General features: G+C 36.4%; 1 long non-coding RNA gene across 2 annotated transcripts in view; it reads right to left on the bottom strand.

Moving 5' to 3' along the window:
- The window catches only part of LOC133258501 (uncharacterized), a 43,989-nt gene that overhangs the window by 14,588 nt on the left and 16,865 nt on the right, over positions 1–12,536 (bottom strand). The window lies entirely within an intron of this gene.

The raw sequence follows: 12,536 nt of genomic DNA, 5'->3' as shown, positions 1-12,536 counted from the left end.
CGACTCTGTGCGACCCCATAGACAGCAGCCCACCAGGCTCCCCTGTCCCTGGGCTTCTCCAGGCGAGAACACTGGAGTGGGTTGCCATTTCCTTAGCCATGAACAAATTTTAAAGAAAACCATTTTTTTTTCTGCTCAGCTGCACTTTCACAAAAAGTAAAAAAGCAAATAGTAAATTTTATACTACATTTAACTGAGAATGTCTTTAAGATCTCCAAATAGGTGTTCACTAACAACTGAATACTCACAGATGATAATCTGAGGCCAGGGAACTGACAGCTAGAACTGAGTAGAGACAGGGTCCATGCATCAGTGGAGCCAGAACCCAAATGATGCTATCTGGGGTTTTACTTTTCTTACAAAATAGGCGCAACTCTTATATTTGCAATTGTTCTGAGGAGTAATTACAGGAAATTTCTTTCCAGTACAATGTTTCAAAACTAACACACTGCTTTTTTTTTTCCACTGGGGAAAAAAAAACACCTGTCTTATTAGTTGATATATGAAAATGTGTTGATAAATTAGAGTTTTGTCTGTTCTCTGCAGTTTGGTACAAGATGTATAATCCGTTCCCATCCCACACATCTACATTACTCAACTCTGTCACTGAATAATTGAAAGTTAGCTCGCACTTAGGCACTTACTGCATCGTCTTCTCATACATTCTTAATATTGTATTGCTAATACATTGATAATGTACCCCCTTGCATTAGAAATAAATAATCAAAGGTGCTGAACTTTGGGGATATGAGCTTCAGTTTTCCTTTTCTCCATTATATTGAGTTCATGACTTTGATCACTTGGTCCAATGGTTAGGGTTAAAAATGGCGCATCCTCTGTTGAATACTGAAAAATCATTTGGGGGAAGCTCTTTCTGGAAATGAATTAATTTTATCAGAAATGAAGAGAGGCAAATTTACAGGCAGACATAGCCATAGTACTTGCTAGGAAAGATTGCCAATACATAATTATTGCTAAAAACTATACGAAGCTTTCTCAGCCTTGGTCTATAACTTTTACAATTAATAATAAGCAGATTGATTCCATTCATTCATTCACTCAGTCAGTCCATAGAGATTTGCTGAATGCCTACTCTAAGATGCTATCTTACATTGAGTTCCCTAGAAGCAAAACCTGAGTTGGAGACTCTCATTGAAGAGAAATGATTAGTTGAGAGTGATCTCAGGACAGCATGGGTGAGAGAGGCAGGTTAGTACAGGGGATAAACGGTTAGCAGGGATATAATCTCATTGGAACACTAGCTTAAGTCCAGTCCTACGGGAAATTCTGGTCTCATTTTTATGGAAGAGGGCCAACTTTTGGGCCTTCTGTCAGTCAATTATTGGTGCCTTCTGTCAGTCAATTATTGGTGCCTTTTGTCAGTCAATTATTGAATAGGGGCTATATTCCCCAGGGTGCGGCTGCTCCAGGCTCCTGATCCTCTGAAGGGAAGACAGCAGTTCTCCTGGGTCAAGGACAGCTTGAGTTGCTAACAAGAGGTACTCAGAAGTGCTAAGGAATGGACAGATCAGCCAGTTCAAACTGGGAGATGGGTGGGGTGGGGGGTGGGGTGGGGTGGGGAGGGGACACCAACTTTGTCCAGCAGATATGACCTTGATTTGTTAAATTTTTAAATGTTTGAAAATGCAGCGATATAAAGTACCTTAGAGATTAGATAACATTACCCCTCATTTTTCACGTAAAGAGAACTGAGGTTCAAAGACAGTCTTAAAAGTACTCGACTTGGCATAACACAGATTAAAGCACAATTTGACTTTCAGCAGTTCAACTTTCATTATATCTCAGTTCCTAATTCCAGAAATGTTTCTTTTGATTAATATATAGATAGCAGAAAACTCCCTGAAGGAGGAAGTCGTAACCCACTCTAGTATTCTTGCCTGGAGAATTCCATGGATGGAGGAGCCTGGGGGGCAACAGTCCATGGGGTTGCACAGAATTGGACACAGCTGAGCAACTGAGCATGCATACAGCAGAAAACATCTCTAATCTTTTTATTTCAGAGATTGAAAGGACTTGATATACATTTTGGAGCAAAATGAATCTTGTTTGTAATGGGAAAGAATTAACTGTTCAAGAACAAATAATTGGACTTCTCATGCTTGCAATGAGTTTAAGAAGAGTTCAACATCTAAATTTAGATGAAAATGAAAAAAACAAAAAGGTAACCTCAAACTGGAAATAAGAATAAGAAACAAAAGATCAATTTCTTCCTATCACAACTGATGAGGCAGAAAAACCCCAGGCTGGAATAACGCCTAGAAATGAAAGAGCGGAAAGTGATGTCTCACCATTGGATAATTTTTAACAGCGCTAAGTATTTTGACCACATTTTATGAGGAAGAATCTTGAAAGAAACTGAGAGTTAGGCTTCTATTTTTGAGTCTTCAGGCTTAACATAGACAAAACCAGGAATTTTCCTCTTTTCTTAAAACATCCTGGCTTTATAAATATATTTATGCTGTCTTTAGGCATTACGTAACTGTACCAAACAGTCAAAATGTGAGGAATAGAAATTCCATTTACTTTATCTGTTTATATCAAGACTTCTTAACCTAAAGTTCTTGGATGCTCAAACTCTTGTGGCTAGAATTCAGCAGGTTGTTGTCTTGATGGGTAAAAAATATTTATATTTTTATTTTCAGTAATATTTAACTGAAATTTAGAAAGTTCCCCAGGTATGAATGTTGGCAAAAAATTTTAGTTCCTGTGACATTATAACCAATGGAAATCACAGAGACTTTCAAATCACAGTGAAGTTGTTGCATATATCTCAAAATACCATTTATGCTAATCACTCCCTCAAAAATACTGCAGTATTAGCTCTCAGCCTCCCTGTCCACAGACAGTCTTGCAGTGGGGCTGGCCAACTGCAGAGCAATTCTGGGCCTCCATGTGGTGAAGCTATGCTATGCTAAGTCACTTCAGTAGTGTCCGACTCTGTGCGACCCCATAGACGGCAGCCCACCAGGCTCCCCGTCCCTGGGATTCTCCAGGCAAGAATACTGGAGTGGGTTGCCATTTCCTTCTCCAAAGCATGAAAGTGAAAAGTGAAAGTGAAATCGCTCAGTCATGTCCGACTCCTAGCGACCCCATGGACTGCAACCTACCAGGCTCCTCCGTCCATAGGATTTTCCAGGCAAGAGTACTGGAGTGGGGTGCCATTGCCTTCTCCGTGTGAAGCTATGTAACCTCATAAAACTCAAACAACTTTAGAGATTTTTGAGAGAACCTTTCCATTCTTTGTTAAGCAAGCAGTGAAAACTTTAATTAAAGTTATGAAAATATGTTTTTGAGAACATGGATTGTCAGCACTCGAAGCTAAATCACAGTAACTGGAAGTAAACTTGATGTCATTGGACATGTCAAAGGAAGTTTGTCATTCTTATTCATGCTAAGTAACAACAGGCTTCACACTGATAACTTGCAAAAATAAAATTTAAATTTAAGTTGCCTGTATTTTAAATGTATCATTATTTAGCATATTTTTAAAGCTCATACATTGTTACAGTGCAAAAAAGTTAATTTTTTCAATATAATTGATTTTGTTTGTAATTGTATTATTCAAAACATTTATTTTCACTTAATTAAAAAAATGTTTATTGAAACTTACCAGGGGCCAGTCATTGCTAGGCAAAAATGATGAATATTTTTATCTCATACTTACCAACAACAAATTTTTACCATGCACAAGTTATTTAGTACCAATACAAATGTCTGCATAAACTTCAAAGATGATAATCAACCAATTTACATTTTTTTCATTTGTCCCTTGAATTGCTCTTAAACTCACCTGTGGTCTTAACATCAAAGCAGCTTTAATGGTCTCACTTGGCTACACATAGGCAGTTACCCTCGCTCAGTTAGACACAAAGTACGCTATCAGATTAAAGAGGGAATGGATTTTACAATTTAAAAATGCAAACTATGTAAGTAATGCTGACTATATTTGAATTTAAATATATAAAATAAAATAAATATATAAAAAATAAATATATTTGAATTAAAACATTATTCTTTTTTTCCAGACTTTAAACTTTTAATTTTGTATTGGGGTATAGCCAATTAACAATGCGGTGGTGGTTTCAGGTGAATAGTGAAGGGACTCAGCCATGCATATGCATGTAGCCTATCGCCCCCACGCTCCTCTCCCATCCTGACTGCCATAATAACATTGATTAGAGCTCAATGTCCTATACAACAGAGCCTTGTTGGTTATCCATTTTGAATATAGTTGTGTGTACAGGACCTTCCCAAATTCCCTAACTATTCCTTTCCCCTGGCAATCATAATTTCATTCTCTAAGTCTGTGAGTCTCATCCTGTTTTGTAAGCTCACTAGCTCACTTGTTTCATTTCTTTTTTGATTCCACATATAAGAGATGTCATATGATAGTCCTACTTCTCTGTCTGACTTACTTCACTCAGTATGATACTCTCTAGGTCAATCCATGTTTCTAAAAATGGCATTGTGTCATTCTTTTTAATGACTGAGTAATATGTTATTGTATATATGTACCACATCTTTATCCATTCCTCTGTTGATGGACATGTAGGTTGCTTCATGTCTTGGCTATTGGTAGGGATCCATCGGCTTTATCAGATGGCCAAAGGAGTCCATGATATAAAAGAAGGTTAAGAAACTTTGATTTAGATGTAAGTTGTTATTTATATATATCATGACACTGAATAATTGCTTTCACAGACATTTGCTTCTGTGTTCTGATTTAAATCATTTTATTATTTCCTTAACTCATATGTCTTCCTATTTTTATACCTTTAATGAGGCATATTTTACATATCATAAAATCACTCATTTCAGGTGTATAATTCAATCATTCAATTAGTAGCTTTATGGAGTCAATTTTAGAACATTTTCATGCCCTAATAGGATCACTCATGGTAACTGATGGTCCTTAGGTCATTAGTAGGCTTCCCAGATGGAGCAGTGATAAAGAATCTGCCTGCCAATGCAGGAAACACAGAATCTATCCTTGGGTTGGGAAAATCCCCTACAGGAACAAATGGCAACCCACTCCAGTAGTCTTGCCTGGGAAATCTAATGGACAGAAGAGCCTGGCTGGCTACAGTCCATGAAGTTGCAAAGAGTTGGACACGACTGAACACTCAGATCATCAGTAGGTGTATTAAAAATGTATCTCAACTCCTCATTATTATAGTAGTGTTTTTTAGGTTATGAGAATGCACCTATGTAATGAGAGTCCAGTAAGTATGCTAACACTTAGCATGCATGATTGGTATACATTTTAGAAACACGTTTAATTAAAAGATATTCATTCTAATCAATTTAGGCAGTAGTCATCAATAGATGGTAAAACTGGTGTGTAAGTTTTTGAGGAGTAATAAGATGGTTGTGTGTGTGCTTAGTTACTCAGTCGTGTCTGACTCTTTGTGACTCCATGAACTGTAGCCTGCCTAGCTCCTCTGTCCATGGGATTCTCCACGCAAGAATACTGGAGTGTGTAGCCATTCCCTTCGCTAGGGGATCTTCCCGATCCAAGGTATGAACCCGGGTCTCCTCCATTGCAGATGAATTATTTACCATTTGAGACACCAGGGAAGTCCAATAAGATAGTTACATAATCTCAAATTATGTTTCCAGAAAGTATTTATTAATTATAAGAGATAACATAGTAATGCTACAGTGGAGAAAATGACAGATACCACATTGCCAAATGATAGCCAAATGATCAACATTAACTTCAACCGTAGCGGGACAAATCAACAGCGCATTCCTTCTACTATAATGCACTGAGAGGAACACAACCTCATTTCTATCATAGTCCTGCCAAAAGTGCATAACTTGAATCTAATCATGAGAAGTATTAGATAAACCTTAATTTGAAGGACACTCTATAAAATCCTTGTCTTGCACTCTTCAAAAATGTCTGCTTCATAAAATACAAAGAATGTCTCTGGACTTCCATACTGAAGGAAAGTAAAGAGATATGACAACTGAATGTGATGTATGATCTTCAATTTCTTTTGCTATAATTGACATTACTGAACAATTAGTGGAATCTGAGTAAGTGATGTATAGTGCATAAGAGTGTTGTTATCAGTATTAATTTCCTAATTTTGAAAATTGTACTGTGGCTATATAGATGTTCTTGGTTTTAGGAAATATTCATTAAAGTACATAGCAGGAGAGAAATATTGTATCTGAAACTTACTCTTAAATGATTCACAGGTGTGTGTGTTGCAGGTGTGGATGTGGGTGGGCACACACATAAGAGAGGGAAAGAGAGAAAATGAAGAAGAGTGAGTGCAATAAAAGTTAACATTTGAGGAATCTGGGTGGAGTTTATTCCAGAATTCTCTGTACTATTTTTGAAACTTTTCTCTAAGTGCAGTATTATGTTAAAAGAAAACAAAATAAATTCTAAGTGTACACACTGTCATACTGAATACTGAAAGTTCCGATACCTTAATTTACACTCCACTCAGTTATTTTTAGCTACTGCAAATGTTCTTCATAGGTGCTTTGCTGTGCTCTATTTGCTTCTTTCATTTGAGGTTTGGTGTTCTCCTCTTTTGTTTATTATCTCCCTAGGGCAGATGATGCTAAGCTGCAAACATACGGCCATTTTCATTTTCTGCCAATCACTCACACACACACAAATGCCCCCAAAGAACAATAGTTGTGATAAACTAAAATAAGGTATGGAAATGTGGAGCAGAATGAGTCATATTATTTTGCAAGTCAGCAGTGTTGGTTGGCTGCTGATTCAATTTGTGACCTTGGGAAAAAAACAGGTCATTGCCTTGCGCTTTATTCTCCTCATAATCTTTTTCATTATGGAGTGTTGGAAAGATTACTTTATAATTGTGCAACACTTTGAATCTCCATGATTTAGGTATTATGAGAGTGCTCACGATTAAATGTTCCTATCAATAGCATACTTATGAAAATCTTCTTGGTACTTTGGTGGTTGCTTCAGAATTATGAAAGCTTTTCATAATGCTCAAAATATTACGAGCCTTGGCTTGTGGTAAACTTCCTCCCTGTAGACATTGTATTGTTGAATATTATTGAAGACAACAGGAATTCTGCAAGAGATTTATAGACCACCAGTATTTTGTCTATTTTGTCTTTTCATTCCTAGACTGGAAGTGCCTAAATTATTGTTTTTCCTTCAAAGTTTTGCCTTCTGCACAAGGTCTGCTGTATTTGCTTGCATGGTACCCAGCTACCTGATATCTGGAACTGATTTTAATTTAGGGAAACATGCCTCCTCCAACTCAGTTCATATGGTTTGATCGGGACTGACCCAGAAAGATGGGGTCCTTGATGCAGATGTGGCCAATCAGAGTGGCACATGCTCTATCTACAGTGATGGTAGGAATAGACATGTGCTTCAAGGGACCTGGGAGTCCCTCATATGACTCATTCTAACATTAGTAAGAAACAGGTGATCTTTTTTCTCTGGGATTGCTAAATTGAGAAAATGTAAGCTCAGTCTTTCTAGTAGCTATCTTGCCACTATGAGGGGAGAGCCCATCTAAGCTGGCTGAGAGATGAAAGGTGAGCAAAGGTGAGAGATAAAAGGAAGTAAAATTTCCCAGGGATCATTTGAGTGCCTAGATTGGGTTTGCCTAGACAGAGACAAGAGTTTGCTAATTCAGGTCAATGTGTAGACATATATATATATATATATATATATATATTTACACATACATACATATTGTGTGTATATATATACACAATCTAATATATACATAAATACATACATATCTTATATATATGTATATATATACACAATCTAATATATATATGTATATATACAATCATATATATATATATACACATATATATATACTGGCTTAAATGGAGAAGGCAATGGCACCCCACTCCAGTACTCTTGCCTGGAAAATCCCATGGATGGAGGAGCCTGGTGGGCTGCAGTTCATGGGGTCACTAAGAGTCAGACATGACTGAGCGACTTCACTTTGACTTTTCACTTTCATGCATTGGAGAAGGAAATGGCAACCCACTCCAGTGTTCTTGCCTGGAGAATCCCAGGGACGGGGGGGCCTGGTGGGCTGCCGTCTATGGGGTCGCACAGAGTCGGACACGACTGAAGTGACTTAGCAGCAGCAGCAGCAGCATACTGGCTTAAATTGGTTGAGAGAGCTCCAGCAAAATCATTTGGTACATGTGGCAGAGACAGCTGGTTGCTTACTCAATTTCCATTTTCTTCTTTATCCTTAGTAACATAATCTCAGTTTTATCCAAGGTGCCAATTGTCTTAGCGTACTTTTTAAAAAGTACTTCCCAACCTCCTTTATAGGTAGGAATGACCATGTAACAAAGTATTGGTCAAAGAGATGATAGACATAAGTCATAAGCTAGGATTTCCAACAGAAAGCTTGGAGGAGTTCTGCTCCTTGCCTGTCCACTTTTTCCTCCCTGAAATAGATACATGATGGTTGTGATTCCAGTGGCCATCTTATGACCTTGAGGATGTAAACCATGAATTAAGAAAGGACTCCTGCTGCCATTGTAGAACTTCATTACCAGTATGGATAGCCCACTTTTGAGTTTCTTATATGTAAAAGAATAAACTCTAAGGTATTTAAGCCATTGCAGTCAGGTTTTTATTACCAGGAGCTGACAAAATTCCTCCTTGACATAATGCAACTCTACATTTGAACATCAGTGGTACTTCAGGAGATGCCTGAATTTATTTTCTGTCAAGTGAAGAGAAATGGGACAGGAATATTTTTGCTTAAAGTTACAAGTACTTTTCTTTTCCCCTCATTTATTTTTGGTAACAAGCAATTAATAATACTGGCTGCTGCTTCCTCAACCTCTTTTCTGATCCTTCCTATACAATGAAGGACATTTTAGATGGGTCAAATGTGGTTGTTCAGAGTCACAAAGCTCACCAATATGAAATTGCAGATGTTCTCATTGATTTTGGCCTTCTCATGATTATTGTCCCATTTTAGGACATCATCATTCTGTTACTCGGGGCTTCCTGCATCCAATCTTTTGTTCACTAAACCCAATTCTCTGCATGGGCATCAAAGTAATCATTCAAATATACATCATGATTTTAAAAACAGCTCAGAAAACAACTACCTTAATGAGCTGGAGAGTGACCAAAATCAGGCAGAATCTGGAGGGAAGTAAGAACTTGAAGGAAGTGGTAACAGATGAGTTTTATCCTGAATGTAGTCTCCAGTGAGGGAGTTAAAACTTGGATGGAAACCCACGGTTATACTGGCTTAAAGAAGCAAGAAACAAATTAATGAATTCGCGGTGATTACTGCAGCTGGAAGGAAAGAGAAAAAAAATCTTATACAGCAGACTTCCAGAAAGGGAAAATTCCAAATTCTCTGCTCAAATCTTTAGTTTGAAACCTAAGCTTAATTTGGACATGACAGATTAAAAGGGTCCAGATAAGGCTGAAAAGAGTCAGACACGACTGAGCAACGAGTACACACATAAGGCCAAAAGATTTGAACAGAAATTTAGCTGCTGCCCTCTATAGGGAAGATAGATTTTGAAGAATGAGTACAGCTATGTTAACTACCTTTTTTAAAAAAAGTACTTATTTACTTTATAACTTGAAGTTTGTATCTTTCTTTTGTATGCCAAACAAATGCTGTAAGCCCAAAGACAAAGTGGAGACACATGTTACAAAGGTTAATTTCCCTAGTACAGAGAGACAGCCTATAAATTAATAAGAAACGAGCTGACAACTCAAAAGAAAATAAAGCAAAGAGTTATAAAGAGTAAGTTCATGGAAGCGAAATACAAAAAGCTCTAACAGTGATACTCAACTCATAATAAGAGAAGCATATAATATACCTACAACTAGATACATTTTTCATCTATTAGATTGGCAAAATTAAAAAGGTTGATAACACTCAGTTGGCAAAACTGAAACAAAATGATTACATTGCACTTGAGGGAATATGAGTTGGTATAAACTTCATGATGGCAATATCCAGTATTACAAATTCATATGTCCTTTTACCTAGCAATTCGACTTTGTGGACTTTATCCAATCCTTCAGGCATAATTTTCACATATATAACATGGCACATGTATACAAGGTAATTATTGAAGAATTATTTGCGATAGAAAAAGACTGAAAACAACTAAAAAGTTTATCAGCTGGTCACAGGTAAATAAATTATGATACATTCTTAAAATGCACTTGCTATCCACTATACAAGTGGAAAAAAAAGTAGATTTATGGGAAGATTTCCAAGATATATTAGTAACAAAACTAATATTAATGAAAGTCAGGTACAGAATAGGGTGTATGACATGCTGCTTTTTGCATGAGAAAAAAATGGATTACAATGAAACATATGTATTGGTAAATCTGTATATTCATAAAGAAATTCTGGAAGTATACATAAAGAAACTAATAATGAATGTTTATCCATGAATGTGGAGGGGCTGAGAATTAAGTGGATGGAAACACGTTTATATTCTATTACATATGGAAGAATTACACTTAAAATGTGTCATGATTTATGTAACATGTGCTATATATGCAACTGGAAGGTTTTCATTTTAGTTCAGTCCACAATATCTTGGTAAAAAATTGTTTTTAAGTAAAGGCTATTGGAAAAATAAATGGAAAGAATTTTAATTGCCTGTGATTTCTAAGTGAAATAGGTGGTATTAATACAAAATACATTGTTCAATAATGTTTATTAACAAGAAATATGATATTCATTTTACTAATACATTTTTACTATTTGAAAAATAACTACATTATTTTTCAGAATCCAGTAGTTCTGAAAGAGAAAATAATTTTCTCTAGTTAGTTAAAAAAGACAAACAAAAACGTTTGAGCTCCCTCTGCTGGCGCTGTAGTAGCATATCAGAGTAAATTTTGGTTTTATTTAGAAACACACTTGCACATGGTTAATGCCTTTAATTCATTTGCCAGGGAGAAGGCAATGCCATCCCACTCTAGCACTCTTGCCTGGAAAATCCCATGGGTGGAGGAGCCTGGTGGGCTGCAGTCCATGGGGTCGCTACAAGTTGGACACGACTAAGCGACTTCAGTTTCACTTTTCACTTTCATGCATTGGAGAAGGAACTGGCAACCCACTCCAGTGTTCTTGCCTGGAAAATCCCCGGGACGGAGGAGCCTGGTGGGCTGCCATCTATGGGGTTGCACAGAGTCGGACACGACTAAAGCGACGTAGCAGCAGCAACATCAGTGTTTAAGAGTAACTCTAAACTGTGTTTTCCATAATTTTACCATTGTGAAGTTCTGCTAAGATATCACTCATATTTTCAATATAAAATCTTAAAATTTTATTGAGTATGTGCCTTTAATATTTCGGAACATGGTGCCACGTAAGTTGGTTGCACAGGCACAAATTTTCTACATACACCACAGTATGTAAAGGACAATTTTAGTTTTTATTAAAAAATGTTTTTAACTTACTTTTTATTTATTTAAAATTTTATTTTGTATTGAGGTTTAGCTGATTAACAAACATGCTATGATAGTTTCAGGTGAACAGTAAAGGGACTCATCCATGCATCTACATGAATCCATTCTTCCCCAAAATCCCCTCCCATCCAGGCTGCCACGTGACACTGAGCAGAGTTCCCTGTGCTATACAGTAGGACCTTGATGGTTACCCATTTTAAATATAGCAGTGTGTACATGTCCATCCCAAACTCCCTCTTTAGTTTTTAAATTTATTATAGCTTTACCATAAAACCTATGTGTTGGATTAGTATATTAATATTTTATGTATTTAAAATACCATATGCATATTTTGAAGTTAAAAGGAATATAAAATAAATGCATAGTTAAACAATGATTTACATGACAGTTCTGAATAACTGTAAATATTTTGTTCTTTGTCATGATAGCATAATCTATGATTGTGATGTGCTGTGTAAAATTACTAGCTACTTCTCCTGTCTTTTTATGATTTCTATGTTCCCGATCACTGATTAGTGTCTCAGTGGTGACCATCTTATTCTTCAATTTATCTACTAAACTATTTTTTTCTGCTTTATTTAAATCTCTTTAAGGATACTTTTAAAAAGCAGTTCAGGTTTTCAACTTTCTCTTTTATCAGTTGTATTTACTTTGTTCTGCTGATATTCCTCTTTCAAATTACTCACACTTCTTACATAAGATGTTGTTTTTCTTGGTCGGTTCATGTGTTCAATTCTGATTGTTGAAACATTGGGAATTCCCCACATGGTGGAAGATAATGGTGTGCTGGAGTCAGCTGTTAGCAGCCTATGAAACCTGACTGCTAATTTTTCAAGAAGGTTGCAATCTAGTTGTCAAACACAGATTTTATTAAAAACAAAATTGTCTAAACTTAAAATTACATTAATCCTATTAAAAAGGCAAAAAAGTACTCCCAAAAGTATTCAAAACTCATATACTCCTAATTATTCTAATTTATTATTATTTATGTGACTCAGATTATTTACATCTATTGTATCTGAATGGTGATAATATTGTATGATGGTGTGTTACTGCAAACTTCTTT

Source organism: Bos javanicus, chromosome 12, assembly GCF_032452875.1.
Source record: "Bos javanicus breed banteng chromosome 12, ARS-OSU_banteng_1.0, whole genome shotgun sequence".
Taxonomy (NCBI): Eukaryota; Metazoa; Chordata; class Mammalia; order Artiodactyla; family Bovidae; genus Bos; species Bos javanicus.
The sequence above is the reverse complement of the archived record's forward strand: the minus strand, read 5'-3'. Positions and strand labels throughout refer to the sequence as shown.